We start from the raw sequence: 26,240 nt of genomic DNA on the forward strand, positions 1-26,240 counted from the left end.
TTGGGCTTCTTCCTCACGGAAGACACAGGCTGGGGCGCTAACCAAACCTGCTCCCGGGTGCAGTCTACATTCCGGCTGTCACCCGTCTCTCCGGTGGTCACCAGACTATTCCTGGTTGTCACGTAGTCTATTCCTATGAGTCACTATAAATAGAATAACTATAACGAAAAAACATCGCATGGATGCACCTGGGACGTATCCTCAGTGATGTAGCCCAAGCTCATCTGGGTTTCGGGTCTCGCAACATCATACCCCTCACCTGGGTGACCCAGCCGGGGTTGATCAAGTCCCGACTTACGTCCCAGTACAGTTTACAGTTTACAGTTTAGGCATTTAGCAGACGCTTTTAATCCAAAGCGACTTACAATAAGCAGATACAACATCACAATAATAAACAAGATAATAGGTCAGTACATTAACAGCAATATAACAATGTAAATGGATATCTATCTAGAGAAAAACACAATATAATCAAGTTCTAAAGAAACCTAAAAAACCAGTAGCTACCCACGATCAGTCACATTAGGGAAAGACAGGACCATTCACTCCACCACTCCAGAACTACTCTGCCAAGACTAGAAAAGGAAATCTGGCACTTGGAATGACTAGGCTCTGTGGATTTACTCCTGTTCGGGCCCCTCCTACGTCTCACCATGTCCACTCCTGCTCTCACCATGGTCCAGGACATGTGCGTTGCCCCAGACTTCAGCCCCAGACATTTTACTCAGGAGTGGTGGATTCTTGAGCCGCAATGGTACTGCAGGCTCCACCTCGCCCAACGGTGGTGCTGCAGGCTCCGCTTGCGGCTTGAATGGCCCTCCTATTATTGTAGCCAATCTCAAGGGTTTTAATATTTACTTGTGACAATGTCCAAACCATAACGAGGTTGCATATTTAAAATATCTATAAATAATGTCACAATTCACAATCCCCAAGTTATTTGCCTCTGAGGTCATTCTAATATAACCCCTTCTAAATATGTTTGTCTCCCTTTCTCCCCCTACATCTCTCCCATTTACCTTCAATGGCATGCATGCACAAGTGTGTGTGTGTGTGTGTGTGTGTGTGTGTGTGTGTGTGTGTGTGCGTGCGTGCGTGCGTGCGTGCGTGTGTGGGCACAGTTATTAGCATAAATAAACTAGACCTTTTGAAGTGGAATAGCATTTAATGGTTTATTTGAAGTATTTGAATTGTAAAGGGAATAGAATGCTGCTTTGAAGGAGGAAATGCCATATTCCAATCAAACATTTCACTGTTCCGAAGGTTAATGAATGCCATTAGCCTACCACGAATACTTTCAGACTTGTACTTTCATAAGATGCATAAATTAGATAAAGAACCAGAATCCATTGCTTGGCAGAAGGGAGAGGCAATGTATGATAGGAGGAAACCAATTACATGCCTATGGAAGTAATGGCTGCTAATCGTCGGCAATTTGGCAAGCCTGAACAAAGTAGGTTTATTGCAAATTTATATTCTCCTTAACACTTTTTGTTATTTTGGGCATTCTTTTTTTCTTTTACAAACAGAAAGTTATTGTTCTATTATTGTAAACCCATTAAACCGTTTGTTTCTTTTAGCTTTGGTTCAAGCTGTTCTGTTAACAATATTGCACAGTATAACTAGCTGCTATAGCAAAAGGTGACAAGAAGGACAAGGAGAGAGAATGCAAGAGTGCAAGGAGGTGACAGTGTTTCCCAAACACTGGTTCTGGACCAATTATTTTGGTCACACTGGGTGGCATTGCCTGTATTTTCAAAAGTTTCTTCTAAAAAATAAATAACATTGCCATTTTCAAAATACATTTTGTTAATATATTTTTTCCGCCTCTGTCACTGGAGGACCGATCGGTGTGAACATCTTTTTCTCCCAGGATTCCTTGGATCACGAGGCAACTCCTTGGCCCTGACCATTTGTACCTTTTCAGCATTTCCTTCAAACCACACCAACTCCTACAACGTTTGTCCAAAACTCACATTAATCGGTAGGCTACACATTATCTCTGAAGTCACGTGATCAAGATATAATCAGTCAGGTTTCTCATATACCATTCCAATTGTCTATAGTTCTGTCTTCCAAAATTTGCCGGCCCTGGGTAGACAACCTGGATACTTAAATGGTTTCCTGTGGAAATAAGCTTAGTCTTTTCATGGATCTCCTTTTAGTAGACCTTGTACCAGTGAACTGTACCGTCATGAAACTGTACCTTTTCCTATGCAAACTTCTAATAAAGTCTTCAATCAATTCAATCAATCAAACAAACAAACAAAAAAGGTGATTTATTTTCTAGTTCATACAGTATTTTTGTATGACATTTCTTCCTTCATCCTGGAACAGGCAGGATGATTGTATAGAGTGTGTACGTCTGTATACTTTTGTTAATAATCGCTTACCGATCTATCTAAGTTTGAGTCCCGGGGAGACACCCAATATATCTTTTGGGTCGACTCTCAGCTGAAAAGGTTTGAGAACCACTGGTTGAGGACACGTGGAGCTTTGGCCAGGGTGTTAAGAAGCAGGGGTGTCGCACCAAATTCTGGGCCCTGGGTACAAGGATTCACTGCGGGCCCCCCATGAATGTTCTTCATAGGGGGAGGAGGGGGTTTAACCCATTTATACTGGGAACGCATTATTACGCATTATTTTGTGCTTTAACTATTGAAGAATAGCAGATATACAAGTTCATGGCGCGGCACCGAGTGCCGTGCTGCGAGCTTGTAGATCTGCTATTTTTGAAAAATCTTGAACGTTTTTGCAAGTCTTTGAATATTTCAAATCCTTCTAAGGTTTTTTGAAAAACCTGTTTCTATGTCCGTGGTGCTCAAACCTTTTCATGTGAAGGACCCCCAAAATGATATGTATGATAAGATGGGGACCCCCATCTTAAAATATTTTTTTCCAGGGACCCTCCAGAAGCAAAATTTGAGTTACAAATGTTCGTTTAAAGAATACATATATTCAAAGATTTGCAGACGTTTTAAAAATAGCAGATCTACAAGCTCGCAGCGTGGCACTCGGTGCCACGCTGTGAGCTTGTATATCTGCTAATTTTCAATAGCTAAAGTATAAAATAATTAAGGCCCCTCCCCCTTGGGCCCTAACTCAGTCCCCCCTTAAGGGGGTAGGTTCGAACAGACTTCCTTTGTCAGCTGATCTAAGCAAGCGGGAATGGATGGATGTGGGGTTGGATCATGTCCTGAATCTCATCAATTGAAATCCATAACTAAGTTGAAGAATCTTACACCAAAAAAGGTTAAGAATTCAGCCAAACTATAGTTTGTCGGGTGACTGAATGAGTACCAACGTTTATTTTCCAAGAATGATAATTATTAACCAATTTGCTCTGTAAGGCTCCTTTGAGATGCTAATTAGTTGTTCATTTAATTGTATCCCTTTTGCCTAATGGCTCATCAGTTCCAAAAGTGTCCTGCCTGGCACTAATAAGGTCTGACGTAGGCATTTTCTATACTTCATTACTCCTTTCAAATGATCATTGGCCTCTGTAATTAGATGATAGTTGAAATATAGCCCCTACCATAGACAACGACCTTGAAGAGAAGTTTAGATCTGACAAATTATTATACCCCAGGCCTCAAACGTAATGGCTTGGAGAGAATGGCACGATTTGGCACGTTATCTTACTGGATGTTCAGGTGGCGATTACATCATACTGTGCATCAACTACATAAAGTGTCACTTACAAGGTCGCAAGGTCACCTCTGCATAAACTCAATACGATGCTTGTAATGATCTGTCATAATTATTACATAATAATCGCCTAATCTGGATTATTTTAGATATTAATTTTGCATAATCGTCATAATCGTTTCCATGTTGACAAATGTTCAACATTTCCCAAGAACTAGCAGAATTAAAAACAAGCTCACAGCATGAGCTTGTTTATCAGCTATTTCCACTATTTTAAATATATTTTTTTGGAATATTCTTTTTATTTTTTTTATTTTTTAAAGGACAACTTAGTTTTTTTTTGTTTTTTGTTTTTTTACAACAAGGGTTCATATTTTAGATTGTAATCAGAGAAAAGAAAGTGTTCGAATGAATATACTGCTTTCTATCGATCGTTTTAGCGATTTTAATGATTTTGATTTCAGTGGGTGGGGGCTTGCGTACAAAATGACTAAATATGTCTGTTGAGACACAATAAGCCCATTCCCAAGATGTACCACAATCTTTCATGGGCAGATGTGACTTATGGGGGCTAGGAATGTTACTGTAAATAGTAATAAAGAAATTGTCGGCTTATCGAGTCAAAAAATACCTATTTACCCTATTGTACGCACTGAAATCAAAATCGCTAAAATGATAGAAAATTAAAACATTTTAACACTCATCTTTTCTTTCCTCTAATTACAATCTAAAATATGAACCCTTGTTATAAAAAAACAAAGTTGTCCTTTAAATAAGCTTAAAACGCTAACAGAAATGTATTTATTATTTATATTCATACTGTATGGTCTAATGTTCAATGGCATAAAGCACAGTCAAATCAATTATTTGTATGACAATTCAAATTTATATGTCATGATCGTGACAGTCTTTAAAAGGATCTAATGGCTAATAAGTCCTATATGCCTTAATACATAGTACTTTATATGTAACTCAAGTTAGAATTTGAAAATGCCTCAAATTCCTCCCATCGCAAGTTTGTCCATCCCTAAGGAATGTATTGAATTCATGTGCTAATAAAAAACAACGTAATACTTCCTAGGATTAATCAAAGCAATGTTTTAAATACTTTTTTATAGCAAATGCATTCAATAAATTCCATAGGGCTGGACCATACATGGACAAATGACATCATCAACTTGCGACGGGAGTTGTACCTATTGAGTGAAATATGAACTATTATTAATTATTATCTGAAATAAATAAAATATTTATTTATTTATGTTTTAGCTGTAGAGCAGATGTCTTCAACGTTTTCAGGCCAAGGACTCTTAGTGGAGAGAGATGAAGCAGGGACCCCCACAACCTCTTCATAGATTCCATACTTGTATTGTTTGACAGCACAATCATCAATGTATTTTGGATTCATGTCAATTTGTATCTACAGACATTTAACCACTTGAACCGTCAAAACTTGACCTTTCACTCTGCACTTGGTCTGCTCTTTTTCCCCTCTACACCAAACCTGCGAGGTGTTGTGAGCTTGTAGGACTGCTATTTTCGACTAAAGTTCTCAGAATATGGACGCTAGGGTTCAAGTGGTTAATATAAAAAAGGAGATAAAAAACACACAATGGATGATTCCCAGAGGCCGCGCCCCCATCTCTCCGCCCTCGTTACTGTTGCTAAGTACGTCAAGCTTTGAAGCTGACTTCTGTCAGAGCCCGTCACTCAGAACTTCGAAATCTCTTCCAAATCCGTCAACAAGGCCTGGCATGCATTGGAAAAATATTAAACTATTTGATTATTTGACTATTAAAAGTAAACAGCAGAGGAATACTGTACCAGTAAGACTCCCTAATCGGGAGATAAGCGACCAACGGTCGCTTATCTCCACAAATATCACAACCTCCACCTCTCACGTCATACGGGTAGCCATAGTTACACCTGGAATGTTGAATCTCCATATATGGAGATAACCTACGCATCACACAAAGTCTGACCTCACCAGCCCATACTTGGGCATGGACGACTTATATCTCCATATACGGAGATGGCCATATATGGAGATACGATGACATCACAGAGTCCACAGCTGATGATGTGGCGTGATGTCATACAATACACAAACAAGCCCTATATAAAGGGGCAATTCTCACCAGGGAAGAGAGCATTGCCTGGAATGTTGAATCTCCATATATGGAGATAACCTACGCATCACACAAAGTCTGACCTCACCAGCCCATACTTGGGCATGGACGACTTATATCTCCATATACGGAGATGGCCATATATGGAGATACGATGACATCACAGAGTCCACAGCTGATGATGTGGCGTGATGTCATACAATAAACAAACAAGCCCTATATACTGATGCGATACGATGACATCACAGAGTCCACAGCTGATGATGTGGCGTGATGTCATACAATAAACAAACAAGCCCTATATACTGATGCGGAGATATGAGCAGGGCAAAGGTGTGACGTGTGACGTGTGACCGACCGACGGACGGACGGCCGGTGGAGGTTTTCATAGTAAACTGCTCCCTGACGGTCGCAATAAGGAAATCTAGGAAAAGATAGCAGATCTACAAGCTCGCAACGCGGCACTCGGTGCCGCACTGTGAGCTAGTATATCTGATGGAAATGTAAAATCATATTCCATATTGATGAACAGTTTTTCCCAACCATAATAAAGTACTCCACACAAGAAATGAGTCCACACCAGTGCAAGTGGGTTTTGAGTTAGTTGTATTGAAATTATAGTCAGAGTTTAAAGTGTACTGTACCAGTACAGTATAGAGCATCTCTCACCCATAGTTTCTCTCTGAGTCCCAAGCATAATGATTTCACAGATATATGGATTTACAGAATACATTAGTCACATTCTGATTGGACAAAGTTAAACATGACAAGTACAGTAGAGCAATGGATATCAGATGTTTTCGTGTTACAGGCACCAGTCGTAAGGGCAGATAGTATGTTTGGCGTTTTGTTATCCTGTGTCCTGTACATAATGACCTGATTGGCATCTCTCAGTGGTCATTCTCCTGCGTTAGTTAGTTGTTCAAAACATCATGACATTGACACTGAAAATGGTATCTATACCATGTTAAACAACAATAACATATTTTACTATCAATATCTGCTATTTTTCAATAGCTAAAGTATAAAACCAGTAAGACTCCCTAATCGACGGTCGCTTATCTCCACAAATAGGGCAAACATTTGTTTTTCCAAAATCCTCCTGATCCATGTTGATGAGATGAGTGTAGACATGCTGTGTAGTGATTTTCGTGATTTTAGGGCAAAATCTGTAGGAGCAGTGTCCAAAAATGTGTTTTTTAAAAATCGGCCTGAAGGTGGCGCTATATGGGACAGATTCATGTTGATGGGATGAGTGTAGACATACTGTGTAGCGATTTGCGTGATTTTAGGGCAAAAACTGTAGGAGCAGTGTCCAAAAATGTGTTTTAAAAATCGGCCTGAAGGTGGCGCTAGAAGAGGGGCATGTGAGAAATGAGGGGTGGGGTCTCCGCGTTGCCTTGGCGGACGAATAGGTACCGGCCCCGGCTCTCCCGGACGCTCCTAGCCCGAGTTACAGCATTTTATGTGAGCTGCAGTGGAGGGGGTCCTCCACTGGGGGCGCCACCACTTTTGCATCCGTTCTGGAGCACCAGGAGTGGGTGGTCCCCAGGAATTCCCCGTGAGCAGCCCCGTTGGGGTGGTCATTTGGTCATTTTTGCACATTTGGTCATTTTTTACACCTGGGGGTCCCCGAGGGACCTGGGGGTCCCTGGAGCTCCGGGGGTCCTTGGAGGTTGTAGTTTGCCAGGTAAGGAGTGTGTGTGCAAAATGTGGCATGGATGGGTGCAACGGTTGTGGAGATATGAGCAGGGCAAAAGTGTGACGTGGGACGTCTGACTCACGGAGGGACATTTTTTTACACCTGGGGGTCCCCCAGGGACCTGGGGGTCCCTGGAGCTCCGGGGGTCCTTGGAGGTTGTAGTTTGGCAGGTAAGGAGTGTGTGTGCAAAATGTGCCATGGATGGGGGCAACGGTTGTGGAGATATGAGCAGTGCAAAAGTGTGACTGACTCACTCACTCCGTCACTGACTCACTCACAGACGGACAGCCGGTGGAGGTTTTGGTAGTAAATGCGACCTACGGTCGCAATAATTAAGGCCCTTCCACCTTGGGCCCTAGTAACTCAGTCCCACTCCCCCCCTTGTGACGCCCCTGCCCATAGCCTCCACTGCAGCTACCCAACCCAGAGCTACGCGTTTTAGACTACCCCTGTTCATTCAGCCTACATTAGGCTATACCCAGTAGCTATTTAACATAACCAGTAAGACTCCCTAATCGGGAGATAAGCGACCGTAGGTCTCGCTAGAAGAGGGCCATGTGAGAAATGAGGGGTGGGGTCTCCGCGTTGCCTTGGCGGAAGAATAGGTACCGGCCCCGGCTCTCCCGGACGCTCCTAGGCCGAGTTAGGGCATTTTATGTGAGCTGCAGTGGAGGGGGTCCTCCACTGGGGGCGCCACCACTTTTGCATCCGTTCTGGAGTACCAGGAGTGGGTGGTCCCCGGGAATTCCCCGTGAGCTGGGGGTCCCCCAGGGACCTGGGGGTCCCTGGAACTCCGGGGGTCCTTGGAGGTTGTAGTTTGGCAGGCAAGGAGTTTGTGTGGAAATTTTGGCATGGATCGGGGCAACGGTGGCCGAGATATGAGTAGGGGGAAAGTGTGACGTGTATGTGGTAATGTTTTACACCTGGGGGTCCCCCAGGGACCTGGGGGTCCCTGGAACTCCGGGTATCCTTGGAGGTTGTAGTTTGGCAGGCAAGGAGTTTGTGTGGAAACTTTGGCATGGATCGGGCAACGGTTGTGGAGATATGAGCAGGGCAAAAGTGTGACTGACTGACGGACTGACGGACTGACAGACAGCCCCTGGAGCTTTTGATAGTAAATGCGACCTATGGTCGCAACAAATATTTGTAATCATGGTTCATGGCGTTTTAGCCAATACAGTGTATTCATATTTAAATCGATCGGAGTCAGTGTAAACGCCCGGTTAAAGGTCCAGCAGTCAGCGCGATTTCCTCATTCCTCTCTGCTGCGTCCTTATATTCCTTTGTTGTATTGTTTTAAAAGTTTAAAGGTCTAGATATTTTTCCAATGCATATCCAGGCCTTTTTGACGGATTGGAAGAGATTTCGAAGCTCTGGGTCCAAAACGGAATTAATATTTAATGTGTAAAAATCCGCTGTATTTACTTGGAAGTGAATGATCTGTGATACTAGACAGAGGTCTAGGCGGAAACGAACCATTAAGATTTGGAGAAACCCCTGTAGTAACTCTGAGGACCACCTAGGGGTCCCGGACCCCCTGTTGAAGACCCTTGCTATAGAAGTAAATTATAATGTATTAAGGCATATTTGGCGTATTAGCCAGCGATCGTTTTTTTTAAGTGCAATCCTTTCCCACCAAAGATACAGTACAGTTCTTGGCTTTAATAGGCTGCTGTTGCACCGTCGGGTGGAAACCTCATAACCTCATAACCTCATTTTCGCTATTTCACTTTTGGACATATTATGTCCAAAAGTGAAATAGCGAAAATAGCTGATCTACAAGCTCACAACGTGTCGCATCGCGATGCGTTGTTAGCTTGAAGGTCGGCTATTTTCACTACTTTTGCTTTACACTCTGGTGCGATGAAGAAGGACGTTAAGTGACGAAAAAACATAAAAAGTTGAAATATATATGGCGATATGAGGTTTCTGCCATATAAGTCAACAATATGAATGTTGACTTTATGCACAGTGGTGTGGAATATTGGAAATCTCTGCTTGGAGTTTCAGCGTTTGCTGCCTCGCCAAGCTTCAACAGTATTACCGAGAACTCCATTCCAAAGATATTGAATTTGATCCAAGAGATAAAAAGCAACTTTTAATTATTTCCGGAAAAAGTCACAACTACTACTGTATTTCCAAATGTTTTTGAAGTTCCGAGGCCAAGAGAAACTAATTTCTACCAAATATTGCACATTGGTATATACCTGGCTGTGCCTTTTTGTCGTGTTTCATTCTTGCTCTACCACTTTTCTAATACAATTGTATTGAACCTTAGTGTTTTATTGGACTTGCATTGTATTTATTGTGTAAAGTACTTTGTGGTCTTGATAACAAAAAACTAAGAAGTGGGAACAAACTAAAACACCACATGATATCTGTCATAAACAGATGGTCCTTTTTTCTTGTTCTTACATTTAGCGCAATTATTTTTACCCCTTTTATTCCAACAGTTAACAGTGTAGTGTAGTCATTATGCCAAGTAATTCCTCCCCACATATTTGTATGTAACTAACCCTCCCGGACCAGCCTTCCCTTGAACACGGGCAATTATTTCGTACAGAGAAAGGCGCTGGCCAAACGGATCACCGCAGTGGACATAGACTAATACAACATTCCAATCAAAAAAACGAATTTATATATACAAAAGAAGCCAACATCTAAGCCTGTCAAGCTTTCTTCAGTGCACTTTCCTCTTTCACCACCATTATGTCAAAACTTGTTATACTTTGTTTTAGTCTGAAACAAGTTATCTCGTAACCTACTGGTTGGGTTGCCTGCCATGGAACTTGCTGTGCACCTTAGCTCCCCAGGGCCCTGTATTTATCTTTTATTTTTTATTTTTATAAAAGTGTGAGAAACTCAGTGACTCAGAGACAGCGACCGAGACATGATAAGAGTTTGGTGTTGGTACTAAACTACCGTAAAGCTGGTGCTGGTGTGTTCAACCTCTGCCTCTCTGGTCAATCAGTGGGGCTGCACTATCCCTCCTGATATTGTCACCATATCACTCCAGTAAGCAAAGTCCCCATAGATGGATCTCTGTTCGGCGCTAACGTGAAATATTGCTTTGCTGGGCATTCAGTCAAGCGAAGTAGAAATCATTGCCTCTCTCTCTCTCTCTCTCTCTCTCTCTCTCTCTCTCTCTCTCTCTCTCTCTCTCTCTCTCTCTCTGTAAGGTTGACAGATGGCTGTCCAGACTTTCTGAAAAACTAAGGATTGGATGGCAGACTGAACAACTAGGTCGCTACATGTTTTATCCTCATTCACTTTGACCGCCATCAAGGTGGTGATGAGGAATATATATATATATATATATATATATATATATATATATATATATATATATATATATATATATATACACATATATATATATATATTCTACATGTTGATGGATATATAAAAAACTATAGAATACAGCCATGATATGGGCCTTATTTTAATGCATGTCCCCTGCACACATTCTTTAAGGCAGTAGTCAAACAAGTGGCGGAGAGTGGGCCTAACACAGGTCAGGAACCGGATTTGAACCATTACTGTATGTGTGTGTATTCGTGATTCCCATTGTGGGCCAGGGCAAATCATTGGCAAAATACAAGATTATAATAATTATTATAATGATTTATTTTGTTTACAATATGACATACGATACGGTACGTACCGTATATGACATTAAAATAGGACTAATATGCCATGTTTGGGTTCCAGGGAGATTTTCAATTCCGCGTCGAGCTAAAACGTTTGGAGTTCCTCATGAAAGGAAAACTTTACAGCGACAATAAATCCCACCTGTCTCATGAGATAGTTTTAAGCTACTCTGATGTAAAATACTTTTACAGTAAAAACAATACATCAGTTGGGGTAAATGACCAATGGTCTTCTAGTTAAGACTCAAACCACACATAGACTCTATTGCAGCCTGACAGCGAGTCACTGGTTCGATTCCCAAGCCCGATGACCTGTGCTGCATTTCATTCCCTGTCTCTCTTATTATTACTAGAAATAATAAAATGCACACATTGTCTCTTTACATCTGGCCTTGAATAGGTCTCGGAATACTTGAAATTATAATGTACATCAGTTTCATATGTTCTCAATCAAAGCGCTTTGCAAATGAAACCCTTCAAAAGTAGAGTGCCATGTGCATGCGTTTGGCAGTGCAGAATAATCAAATCATGTCGCTATTAAACATAGTTTGTTATGTTCATTCAGAGGTAATTAAGCCCCTCTGCCAGTTTTTTTTAACACATCTTGGTATAACCACTGGTTGTCTGGAATTTGATGAGTATCAGATGAATAATTCTAATGTTAATTACAGGGTGGGAGAAATACATGTGCGATGAAGGAAGTTAAAGATGTCATTAGCGTGGTATACCCAAGGATCAGCCTTTCTTCATGGGAGAGCTGTTTCCGTATAGAGGCTGTGGTATATTTAGAAATGTTTTCAGTGCAGTGTTTCAGAAGTAATGCACACGATTTTCTTTTCCTTTTAAGTTAAAGCTGTACTGTGGAAGCTGCTCAACTAGTGATCAGTAGCGGTATTGCTTTTTTCGGCGGACCCCCGTTCCGGTGGTCCGCGGACCACCGCGGCCGCCGCGAGCACCTCCGCCTCGCCGAAACGCATCCGTAGAGCCGTCTCCCGTCTCCCGTCATTTAGACCAGGATTGAGGGAGTAGTAGGCAAGATTCCATCACCAATGTAAACACAGTTGCTGAGGGAAGCTACTTCCTTTAGAGACAGCAAGACTCGCTGTGATTGGCCGGTGGTGTATGATCCGCGCTGTGATTGGCCGGTAGTGTATCATGTGGGAGATGACATCATTTTGCCGGGAAATACAGCCCCTGTCACAGCTATGTAGAAAACATATAAAGAAAAGGCTTTTGGGGCTGAAATTACAAGTTACATAGTATAACTTTAAAGGACAACTTTGTTTTTTTACAACAAGGGTTCATATTTTAGATTGTAATTAGAGAAAAGAAAAAGTGAGTGTTAAAATGTTTTCATTTGCTTCGTTCTATTGCGTTTACCGTGCTAAAATGTGGGGCAGGCGTTCTCATGGGGGCATGCGTACAAGTGGCTCAATATGTCTTTTTAGACCCAATAAGCCAGCAGTTTCTTTATTGCTATTTACCGTAACACTTCTAGCCCCCATAAGTCACATCGAACCATGAAAGGTTGCGTTGTATCTTGGGAATGGGCTTATTCTGTGTAAAATTACATATTTAGCCACTTGTACGCATGCCCCCAACCACTGAAATAAGAATCTCTAAAACAATAGAAAGAAGTAAATTAAATAATTTTAACACTCATCTTTTATATTCTTTAATTACAATCTAAAATATGAATATGTTGTAAAAAACTAAAGTTGTCCTTTAAGTCTGGAGTTCTCGCTCCTTCAATGTGTCATTCTTTCGACAACCAGTGTCGGCAGGTTAGCTACTCACCCGTGTCACGGTTACGGAGGTTAGGGTTTGGGTTAGGTTTAGGCATAAAGGTCATTCATTTATTCATTCATTTATTCATTCACCCGCGTCGAAAGAATGGACCGTCGAACAGATGCTATGTCTCAATATCGACACGCTCTCATGCCCGATGTCCTTTCCAATAAAACAGAAAACACCCTAACAAGTGTAGGCAGTACAACTTTTGTAGTGTTTGTAAAAACCTTTTTTGTAGTACAAGAATCTTCACATATATAGCATCACATCCTGATGAAGATGATTGCTTATTAGTCCAATACATATTGGAATACTAAGTATGCCATCTTCATATACACATATTATTCTGATCGAGAACATTGCACCTTTTCTTGATCCCTACCAATTGTATTTTATTGCGCCTGTCAGGTCGCACTTACTATCAAAACCTCCACCTGCTGTCAGTCAGTCTGTCAGTCTGTCCGTCACACGTCACGTCACACTTTTGCCCTACTCATATCTCTGCCACCGTTGCTCCTATCCATGCCAAACTTTGCACACACTCCTTGGCTGCCAAACCACAACCTCCACCCATTTCTCACATGGCCCTCTTCTAGCGCCACCATGAGGCCGTTTCTTGCAAAACACATTTTTGGACACGGTCCCTACAGATTTTGCCCTAAAATCATGCAAAGCGGCACACAGTATCTCTAAAGTCATGTCATCAACATGGATCTGTCCCATTTCCCATATTCCCTCCTGATTGGCTACCATTGCCTTCTAAAGTTTGTGTATGCGACCTGACGGTCCCTTATCTCGCGATTTAGGGAGTCTTACTGGTAATACAAGAAACAACACATTTGATGCAAGAAACAGTCTCACGCAATGCTTGGTCTTAGTTGTACACTACTACAGTGTTAGCTATGAACCAATCAGACATGGTTGCTGACATGGGCCCAGTGAACAACTCTAATAAAGCGCTGAGCGGTGCAGCCTGGTCAGTGATGGAGATGCTCCGTGGCTTTGATGCGGGAGGGCTTTACAATACACTGTCAGCAGGCCTGGCAACATGTACCGTAAAGAGCCTTGTCACAAGGCTCTGGCCTGCATATAGACAGGGTCACTTCACCTGCTTACCGAGGGCATATAGTGCTGCTCGGTCAGCCTTGAAAGCACTGTGTGAGGGGAGGACGACCCCATCTGCTGAGCTTGCATAGGAGGCAACAATCACTCACTCACTTGGAGGAGGCGTTCGCAGGAGAGGCTGGAGCAGGGGCGTCAATTGGGTATGGCAGGGGTATGCAGCTGCCATACCCTGGGTCCAGGGGGGAAAATAAAAGCTACTTTTAAATATAAATTATGATGTTGTCAAATTACAGTAAAATAACTACAAATGCAACATATTACATAATGGTCACTTTAACAAGGTATTATAATTATATTCTCCACACTCGTATTCTCCCCAGCTTGACAAAATGGTATATTACCAGGTTCCGCAGGTCAGCTGCACAGGTGCAATGCATTATTGTTAACACATCGGACGCCCACGTGGTTTTGTTGTCTTAATTTGCTGGTGCCCATGGCAACGCGTCATTTTACCTACTGGCGAGAGTACTGGCGAGAAAAGTAATCCGAGTAAATGTAATCCGAGTATGTCCTGTTTATTTCGCGAAAATCTTTTCTTTCAGTCAGGACCGTTTTTTATCATTTCTAAGCCACAGTGTTTGTGTTACGGCATGTAGAAGAGGCTGCCGTTTTGAGAAAAAAATGAAAAAAGGAAGAGAATCCGGAGAAAACAGCATTTTTGTGCAGCCGCTAAACAGGAAGTCAACGAGACACACAGCACGTCCGGGTGACGTAATTGCGCGCTGCATGTTGGGAAATGGAGTTTGTTTCATCACCGCGGTAGCCAAGTGCAGTAGAGTACGTGTCAAACGCGTCGTGGGCCTCCAGCGACATCAAAGAAATTGACTTGTAGACACCACGTGGGCATCCGATGTGTTAATTGTGGCACGTTTACTAACATGTTAAGTTTAGCTGCACTTGAAAAACCATTCCAGGCTGCCATATCCAGCCCAAGAAACCGTAGAAACCTGTGTAAAAAACTGACAAAAGTCTGTTTTTTACACAGCGAGGCGTTGTGAGCATGTAGATCTGCTATTTTCACAATAGAACCGTGTTATCCAAAATGTAATGCCTATTTTCCATGAGGACTCCCATCTTTGCCATACCCTAGCTTTTGCTGAACTGACGCCACTGGGCTGGAGATCGTGTAGGGGAGAAGGGTGAAGGGGGAGAGAGAATTGGGAAGTGCATCTGGGCGATATGACTTCAAATCAATATCACGGTTATTTCAAACTTTTACCTCGATTATGATTAATGAATGATTTGTTTTATTGCTATTATCTTTTGGTACGCCACCTTTGTAGTCTAATACAGCTTATAAAATGTATTGTAAAACATATAATGGAATGTTTAGTGTAGCATTGTTGAAGAAATACAAAATATATGCTATAAATAACACTGCTTCTCAATTATTCAATTAACCTTCATGAGCAGGATCAAGCCAGTTAGTGGTTCTAAATATCTGTTTTGATATATTTTTTCGGTTAAATTAAAAAAAGAATAGTGGTAGACTACTATGATCGATTATTGAGCAATCATGTTTTTCTTACAGCATGGATAGAAGCCTTAGTTATATCGTTGCTGTCAGGCAGAAACTGTTACTTTTCAGGATTCAAATTAACAAGTTGAGAAAAAAAAATTACACTTACGGTATATGGGACACTGTGCATGATATTAATTTACGAAAAAACATTACAAATAAAAACATGAAAAGTGGAGATACAAGGTTTCTGCCCTACAACAACAACAACGTAATCACATCCTTAGGTGCCAGCTTCCATCCCATGTTAGCAGCTCTTCTGGCTGGTCATGAGACATCTGTGTGTTACATGGAAGAAGCACCCTGTCTTTGGGGATCAGTGCAGAGCCGCGGTTATCCCCCCTCAGCATTGATTAGCGGTGTGTTACATTGACATGGACAGAGACAGATAGAGTCCCCTGGATCTGTCCGCCTGATAATACCCACCACTGGGAGAGGAGAGGACGTTGAAACCAAACAGGAACTATGTGTTCCGACATCGCCCCGGCGAAAGTGAAGGGGAGGCACAGGGGTGTTGCACCAAATTCTGGGCCCCGGGTACAAGGATTCATTCACATTTTGTGCTTTAACTATTGAAAAATAGCAGATATACAAGCTCACAATGCAGCATCGAGTGCCACGTTGCAAGCTTGTAGATCTGCTATTTTTTTCTTTTTTTTATATTCAAGTCTTTGAATATTTAAAATCCTTCTAAGGTTTCTATGTCAGTGGTGCTCAAACTTTTTCATGTGAAGGACCCCCAAAATGATATGTATTTGGCCACGGACCCCCATCTCTAAATATTTAGTTCCAGGGACCCAACCCCCAGAAGCAAAATTTGAGTTACAAATGTTCGCGTAAAAAATTAAATATATTCAAAGATTTGCCCATATTTTCACGACTTATAAAAAAAAAAAAAAAAAATAGCAGATCTACAAGCTCGCAGCGCGGCAGTCAGTGCTGCGCTGTGAGCTTGTATATCTGCTATTTGTCAATAGGTAAAGTATTAAATAATTAACCCATTTAGAACGGGTACACATTTTGTGTATCATTATTTTATGCTTTAACTATTGAAAAATAGCAGATATACAAGCTCACAGCGCGGCACCGAGTGCCGCGCTGCGAGCTCGTAGATCTGCTATTTTTGAAAAGTCGTGAACATTAGAATTTTGAACCCGATTCTATAAGTGTCTTTTGAATCCTTCTAATTCTAGGCCTAAATGGGTTAAGGCCCCTCCACCTTGGGCCCTGGTAACTCAGTACCACTCCCCCCCATGTGACGCCCCTGGGGAGGCGTTTCTCAGCAATGAGGTAAAGAGTAGGTGATCCTGCCAGGCCACGAGGCGTATTGCTTTGACCCTCCCCCTTTGGCCCTCCCATTGTTTTTCAATTAATCGTGGGCACTTTGTGGCGAACGACACTGACAGATGGCGAGGCCTTTGCCGGGGTTCACGAGGTCGCGAGGCGCGCATAGTGCTTACTGGGGGAGAAAAGTGAATTTTTAGGGCCGAGTGGTGCACACACACACCTCCGCGAGTGCAGCCACCGAGGCGGCTTTCTAAGTGCTGATCTATTCAAGGTGCAAGGAACCAGGAAATAAGGTAGAGGCATCTTCACGGTTCTGGAGGATATTACTCTGCTACGCTGAGTAATAGTTTGTGTCCAGGAAGAAAACGCGTGGGGTTAGGAAAAGTATCAACTTGTATCGACAGTATCAAGTCAAGTCTATGCAATTAGCCATCTTAAGGCAGGTTAAGTGAAATATTTTGGTTAAAAACACTACAATATATTCTGATAGTAATCATTGATATATAGAGCTATATTTTGGTCCATGCCTCTAAACTCCTTTGCCTTTTTGAGCGGTGGTCACGCCGCTCCTATACGTGGCCGTGTGTGTAGACGTGTATGCGTGTATGCGTGTATGTGTCCGTGTATGTGTGTGGGTCTGTATGTAGCCTACAGTACCTTTTTTGACCACACATGTTAAGGGAGGGGCGCTGTTTTCAGGCCAGGCCAGGCCAGGCACACATACACACGCACACACACACACACACACACACACACACACAGGGTGGAAGGGGAGGGGGGGGCGGGGGGGGGGGGTTGGTGTGTAAACCACCGCTCAGTTCACACAGGTGTGATTTTTGTTCTATTTTGCAAAACATTTTAAAATACTTCAAATAGCCGATCTACATCTGCACGGTGTGAGCTATTGTCAGCTATTTGAAATATTCAAAACTGTTAGTAAAATAGTAAAAAATTGCAAAGACAAATGTCTTTGCCATTTTAAGGGGATAAGCGGTAAGGCATGTGACGAAAATAGAGCACATAGCGCAGAGATGGGCACAAAATACAAAAAAAGTATTTAGAAAAAGAATCAAAATACTTGGTCAGTACATGGTCTAATACTGACCATGATACTGTCACCAAGATACTATCCTGGTGACAGTATCCTGGTAAGTATTTCACATAGTATTTTTAATTTGTATTTCAAATACTTTTTTTGTATTTTGTGCACATCTCTGCCATAGCGTAAGAGTCGTCTCCCTGTCTCTGCAGCTCTTTAATAAACAGAAAATAAACGTTTAGGTGGTTTTCCAATCAGGAGAAAGCACCCATTCATCAGGTTTAATTGTATGGTGTTCAAGTTCCAAGTTTCTCTGCTCATATTGGATAAAATTGGTATTGCAATCTGTAAAAATATATATTTTAATACATGGCTGGAGAGATGGGGAGACCGCTGTTTCTGAACAAACCCTCTATAGCAGTGATATATAACTGGTGGCCCGCGGGCCAAATGCGGCCCCAGCAGAGCTTTCTTGTGGCCCCTGGAGAACATTCCATATTCCAATGTAAAGATTAATTTAACAGATTATTATTGGATGGTTGGTTGTACAGGATGACCATTTTGAATGTTCAGCAATTTATTGTTTCACCATGTTGCTAGGCAGCTTGGCAACATGGTAAAAACAAGAACTCAACAGATGAGTTCTGTGTGCAGTTCAACCATCCACTTGAAACCATTTTCTGTGGCTTGAGTGGATGTTGTCCTTTTACCCCAAAGAAATAATTCACCTAAATGATGAGCCTGTGCTCTATTAACAATTTGTATGCCAAACTCGTTCAGTAACGAGATACGGCCACTAGAGGTCGCTCTGCCAAAAGGAGTTATCTCATTCCTCAACGAGACAACAAAGGGTTAACTGTGCAGCGTGCTGCGCGCTTGTTGTGTTCCCTGTGAAAGACCCTAGTCCATACGTCACACCGTGGCTCGCAGAGAGAGAAAATGGCGCGACTAGGCTGCATTGATTTCCATTCTAGGCTGAAACATAAAAAGGGCTTTATCTATGAATGAGGTGCAAAGAACGCCAGGGAAGCAGAGATCTGATTGTTTTCACGGCGACACTTTACCGCGATGGTCGGCCCCGGTTTGGATTTTAGTTTTGCGAGCGTTTGTAAACAAATGGATTTTCTTCCTCAATCGTCAGTGGACACTCACGTGCACACGCACGAAGCTTCCGAGGCTCTTCAAAATAAAGCGTGAGTAAACGGCGGCAGCAGCAACAGCTAGAAATGTTAGAAACCTTGACTTCCCATGTGTTAAGGACTGGCACAGAAAACATCAAAATGCATGAATGCAGTATGACGCAGGGCCTAATAAGTTACCTTAGCCTAATGGACATACGTGTCCATTGTTGTGTCCATTTCTGGGTCTTGCGTGGATGTACACAAATAAATAATTCACCTGGATTGTATCCATCTTACATATTCTCCATCATCATTAACTTCAAGCACATCTTGTGCTCTTATCAGTCGGTGTAAACACTTCACCTTGCCATGCTGCCTCAAATACTCTTGCCGCAAAGATGCTTCCATGCCAATGACCCATGTAGATCACACTGAAATACGGTATCTACTTCCTCTTTTGTTAATATCAAAATCTAAGCCTGTGCTCTATAAAGGACTGGCACAGAAAACATCAAAATGCATGAATGCAGTATGAAGCAGGGCCAAATAAAGTTACCATAGCCTAATATGCAGAGATGGGCACAAAATCCCCCAAAAAAGTATTTTAAATACAAATTAAAAATACTATGTGAAATACCTACCAGGATACTGTTACCAGGATAGTATCTTGGTGACAGTACTTTTTTGTATTTTGTGCCCATCTCTGCCTAATGGACATACATGTCCATTGTTGTGTCGTATCGGAAATATAGCGAACAACAAACGGTGAAACGGTTAACCATGGACATTTTCGTTTCTGTTCTGTTGTCACAGTCTTGTGGCCCCCGACTTCAATTGATTTTACAATGGTGGCCCACTGCCTAATCTAGTTGAATACCCCTGCTCTATAGCAATGAGTATATTATCGGAATATAGAGCTATTTATTTAACACTTATTTTAACAAAGAAATATCTTTAAGGGTAATTCTGACCGCTGCGACCGCTGCGAGGCAATAGTGTGAACATCTCACTTACATTGGCACAGACTGATACAAGGACTACAGTAGCCTATTATTGCGACCGTAGGTCGCATTTACTATCAAAAGCTCCACAGGCTGTCTGTCAGTCCGTCAGTCAGTCACACTTTTGCCCTGCTCATATCTCCACAACCGTTGCCCCGATCCATGCCAAAATTTCCACACAAACTCCTTGCCTGCCAAACTACAACCTCCAAGGACCCCCGGAGTTCCAGGGACCCCCAGGTCCCTGGGGGACCCCCAGGTGTAAAAACATTACCACATACACGTCACACTTTCCCCCTACTCATATCTCGGCCACCGTTGGCCCGATCCATGCCAAAATTTCCACACAAATTCCTTGCCTGCCAAACTACAACCTCCAAGGACCCCCGGAGTTCCAGGGACCCCCAGGTCCCTGGGGGACCCCCAGGTGTAAAAAAAATACCAAATGTGCAAAAATGACCAAATGACCACCCCCACGGGGCTGCTCACGGGGAATTCCCGGGGACCACCCACTCCTGGTACTCCAGAACGGATGCAAAAGTGGTGGCGCCCCCAGTGGAGGACCCCCTCCACTGCAGCTCACATAAAATGCCCTAACTCGGCCTAGGAGCGTATGGGAGAGCCGGGGCCGGTACCTATTCGTCTGCCAAGGCAACGCGGAGACCCCACCCCTCATTTCTCACATGGCCCTCTCCTAGCGAGACCTACGGTCGCTTGTCTCCCGATTAGGGAGTCTTACTGGTAGTATGTTCTTATACTATGTGAGTAAATACATGTGTTTTTCATGAACACAAATTCACACTAAGATAACAACATAGTTGTTGCAGTTCGCTCCCTGCTTGTGTTTGTCTTTCACTCCGGAGCCCATGTGCACCGCTGTGCAGTCCAGGGGCCCAATCCCTCTCCTTTATGGCCCACTAAAGCACTGGCAGATGTACCGCTAAGTAGCTCTCAATGATTGTTAGTCGAGCCCTAACATCTCCCTGGTGCTAAGCTATTGATTTTTGTATTAGATAAACATGAATCTTGTAAATAAGAGGTGAACGCATGTGGATCCATTGACCACCTCCCCCACTGTGGTGTGTGTGTGTGTGTGTGAGAGAGAGAGAGAGAGAGAGAGAGAGAGAGAGAGAGAAACGAAAATAATGCGACAGAGAGAGCAGAGAGATGGACTGAGAAAGACAATGAAAGACTGTGAGATAAGGAGACAGACAGAAAGACGTGTTGGAAAGACGGATACTGAGTTGAGAAAAGCGATACCGCAAAAGAGAGCCGGAGTGAGAGGAACTACAAGACAGAGAGGGAGGGAGACCAAAGGAAAGACGGAGAGAGAGAGAAAGAGAGAGAGAGAGAGCGAGCGAGGCAGACGGCCGACACAATGAGAAGAAGCTTCATTTGAAGTGTAATTATCTTTCCTGCTCAAGTGCAGCGAGGGAACAAATGGAGGAAGCAGAGGAAACATAGATTCTCTGCTGGTCGACTACAAAGGTCAACTCCCTACCCCCCCCCCCCCGGAGCTAAAAGACAAGCCATGGGGACAAATAAAGAGTTATGATGACTAACAAATAGAAATTAGCCTAATTCAATGGCGGAAGGTATTGATCAATGCTCATGGTGCGTATCAATCCAACATTGATGCTTTTTTGTTTTTATGGTTTCCTAAGCTTACCCTTAGGAAGGGTAAGCTGCGACCCCGCAAAATAATCATATTTTAACTGGGGACGCCCCACCCACCCTGACGAGCACTAAGAGTTGAGGCATTACATTTTGTGTAACACGGTTCTATTGTGAAAATAGCAGATCTACATGCCCACAACGCCTCACAACGCGAGGCGCTGTGAGCATGTAGATCGGCTATTTTAACAATTTCTGCCTCTTGATATTTGACAATATGTTTGTTTATTAAAATTTTATTTGAGGTGTTAAAAGGGTCTTAAGTCCTAAATTGTCACTTTAGAAATGTACATACCCTCTATACACTTAAACGTTATGCTGGTTTGTTTACTGTTGAGTGAGAGATAAGTTAATCACCTGGGGACCCCCCAATAATTCGGAGACCCCCCTGGGGGTTCCAACCCACAGGTTGAGAACCATTGATTCATTTGGACTGAATTAGCATTTTATGAATGTGAAGTTTGGATTTTGTCAACCACAAAAAAGAAAAGTCTGTGTTTCTTCTGTACGGGACCGACGGGGCAGAGAATACATTGTTTTGTGGCAGAGCGGGCCTTTAAAAGTTTCGTAATAAAGGTTAATTTCGCTGCCACTGGCTTTTAATAATATTGTATATTGACATCCGTAATGCTGACCTAATGTCATAATTCAAACCCATCTCACTTGAGCACATCAAGCTAACTTGGTGTTATGATTCACCGCACGCTTATATCTGTGTAATGATACCAATAATGAATGCTGAACGGATGCCACCACAGACAGAAATTCTTTACAGGGGAGGGTGGGGGGGAGAGAGAGAGAGAGAGAGAGAGAGAGAGAGAGAGAGAGAGAGAGAGAGAGAGAGAGAGAGAGACTTGGAGGGTATTTCATTCCATCTGTTAAACCAGGCCCTTATTTTTATTTTCTGTTGCTGCGAGGAATTTATGGAAAAGTCTCCCTAACAAGTTTGATTCATGTTTATGGCTTTCTAAACAGACAGGTAGTCAGTGAAGCTCGGGGGAGCGCTAAACACCAGTACATAAAAAACAATGGAGGAGGAATTGGATCAGCTCAGCTGAAACACATTTGTCCTGCGGAATACAAGAAAAAATAGGGGGGGAAAAAAGACCCTACGGCAGCAAAAGAGGGGGACAGTATATCTGGCAAATGGAATCCTCTGACCGTTTATTCATCAATAAACACTGGCTTGCATCAAACCGTTATGCGCTTTGAACCAGTTTTTAATATCACTGATACATTTTTACTAGCAGGGCTTTTGGATGGTACAACACAGGGATGACAGCAAACACATTTTGTGTGCGTTAGTGTATGTGTTTTAAACTTGTTTAATAAATGCTTTACAGTTATTGAAATTAGGCGGTGAAAACGTGGAAGGATTTGAATGGATATACCACTGTTATTGGCTTTTCTGTTAGTAATAGTCACTGTACAGGAAGTTCTCATTCCAATGAAGCGTCCAAGTACTGAACATTATTTCATTGTGACTCCTATTAATGCCTGGCCTTTGCTGGGACAAGAGTACATTACAGTACACAGACACACATTATATATTGTCACTGTCGGCAGAAACCTTGTATCTACAAATTCAAACTTTTTATGGCTATTCTTGTAAATGAATGCCTATACTGTACGTACTTTGTCGTCAAAAGTCCATAATGCATTGCGAACTTGAAGGATGGCTATAATGTCACTAGCGTGGAAAGATTTTTATATTGAAAGTGAAAGTGGTACAGTGTGTTCGAACAGAAGGTAGGAGGAAGGTAGGAGTCAGGTTTACTAGGCTATTAGTCACAAGCTTTTGGGTAAAAGAAATCCTGGAACTTCCGGTCCCGAAAAGCAACCGTAAACGGTATCAAAAAAGCAATGGGACTCCCTGAGTACCAAAACCATCTTTTACAAATTTTTAAGGGTTGTGGGTGCCAAAACCATCTTTTACATCTTTTTTTATGGTTTTAAAACAACTCATAAACTAAAAATGTTCACTTATATAGGTGTATAATATATATACAGGAAATGAGTGCGAACTTGATATAATATGATATGATATGATATCATTTCAAGTTTGTGCTTATTTCCTGTCTCTCTGTTATTGTTTTACACCAGATTACATTATAAACGTTTGGCCTATATCTCCATAATCGTTCATCGGATCGTCTTATTATTATTTTTTTCATGAAGACAGAAAAAATTCGCCAACCCAATCGTTCTATGTTTATAGCCCGGCCGTGCTAATGAATGTTTTTTCACAGTTGTAAAAACATGGGCACATCGACCTCTAGTGGTTAAATGGTGATCTGCATCTTTGTTTTTCTTTTAGATTGAAGTTGAACTATAGTCATGAATCTATCAATCAAAAGGCACATTTACCACATGCTCTATTGAAGCCAACAAATATAGAATGGAGCATAACACACAGGAGGAGGGGATCTTTATTCTCATACGTATATTTATATTTGTAGGTGAAAGTTCAATATTTATTTGGGGCCCCATAAAAAGGTGAAATTAAACAAAATGGCTGGCAACAAGGGCCATTAAATAATATAAAGTTTGGCATTCAGTGGGTTAAGGCAGCGGAAGCTTGTGATTGGCTGCGTGGAGGTGCCGAAAGTCGGGGGGACGGAAATACACCTAAACCTAACCTTAACCCTAACCTCAGTAAAACTAACGCTGGTGAAATGCTAACCTGCCGACGCTGGTGAATGCCAACCTGTTGAAATGCTAACCTGCCGACGCTGGTGAATGCTAACCTGGTGAATGTTAAACTGGTTGGACCAACGGTGCTTATACCCAGTTGCTTTTTTGATACACTCGGACTGAAAGACCTAGTGCAAAAAACACTCTCCCATTGGCTACAACCACAGCGGGGGCGGAACCAGTAGAAGCCCTAGAAGCATACCTTACTTTATCAATAATTTACTACTGTATATCATGATCATAAAAAAGAAGACTTTAAAGCAATGATGACATGCTGTTTTTACCAATCATAACAGTCTTTGTACTGGTCCTTAACACATATTAAAATGTTAAAACTGAATACTCCACTCCAGTGAGCCATGGCAGGTGTTTTTCTCTCTGTGTTCTGTTGCATTTTGACTTGCAAAGATACTACCTAGATTCCTGTAGGTGTCGTAGTCCAGGAACCTTTCTGTTAATCGTTGCCTATTTTGGTAAATGGTAAAAAAATGTGAATTGGAACTATACAAACACAGTGCAAAGTAACAGGTAAATGGTAAATGGTGAATTGGAATGATACAAAGTCACAGCAAAGGTGATACAACCACACTCTCCCCTGGACGATGATACGTTCGTCCAGAGGCCAATGAACTTACCTTTCTTAGCCTAATTATTCAAAAAACTACAGAATACAGAAAAACCACAGAATGTTGAAAGTTCTGTTTTTTGGGGTATAATTGAGGTTAGGAAACATGAAAAAAATCCTAAGAATTATAAAAAAAAAAAAAAAAAAAAAAGATAGGCTAGTGCGGTTATTTCTTTAGCTTCAAAGATCTTCTCGTCTGTTTGTTCCTTGCCGCCTGGTTTCCACCAGACAGCGACAATACACTTCTGGCTTGCACTGATGTGACACACTACAGCAGGGGTCTCAACGTTTTCAGGCCAAGGACCCCTTAGCTGAGAGAGAGATGAAGCAGAGACCCCCACTACATGTTGTATAAATGTGTGATGCAGATTTTCATCGATTTCATAGATCGACTCATTGTTTGACAGCACTGTCATCTGTCTATGTTGGATTCATGTTAATGTGTATTTTCAGACATTTAACCACTTAAATCATCAGTATTTTGTAAACTTGACCTTTCACTATGTACTTGGTCTGCTCTTTTTTTTTTACCTCCTACACCCAACCTCTTTGCCGAAAATAGCCGATCTACAAGCTCTCAACGCCTTGCGCTTTGAGAGCTTGTAGATCTGCTATTTTTGGCTAAAGTTCTCCTTGGAATAGAGATGTGAGGGTTCAAGTTGTTAATTGAAAATAATTATCCTATCACACAAGGATTTGGCGGCGGCCCCTCTGTAGTAACTCTGAGGACCCCCCCAGGGGTCCCGGACCCCCTGTTGAAGACCCCTGCACTACATGTAATGGTGCAGCAGCCAGAGTTCTGTTCTCCACATTCTCCAGTACAGTAGGGGTCTACTGTACAGAGCAATTGGCCAAATAAATACAGTATCTGAGGCTGTTGACATCCACAGCGGCCCTATCTCCTCCATCTATTGGCTAAGGCATGTAAGATGGAGGCTGGAGGAGATTTGATGTGAAAGCCTTCCAGTTTTATTTAACCCCGTCTATATGATTCAATATGAAGCCTGCCTGTGTGCAGATGATAACTGAGAGCAAAGGGTTGACATCAATAGGACTGACTGACTGGCTGGCTGACTCACTCACTCACTGCAATTCAGTGCACATGTTTATTACTATACTTGTGAGGAACACATGTCCCCACAAGAATAGTAGAATTTGAGGATAATTTTACTGTGCTCCCAAGTTTGTTTTATATGTTTAGAATTAGGAAAAGATTAATGTTGGGGTTCGGATTA

Source organism: Nannobrachium achirus, assembly GCF_963921795.1.
Source record: "Nannobrachium achirus genome assembly, chromosome: 21".
NCBI classification, from domain to species: Eukaryota; Metazoa; Chordata; class Actinopteri; order Myctophiformes; family Myctophidae; genus Nannobrachium; species Nannobrachium achirus.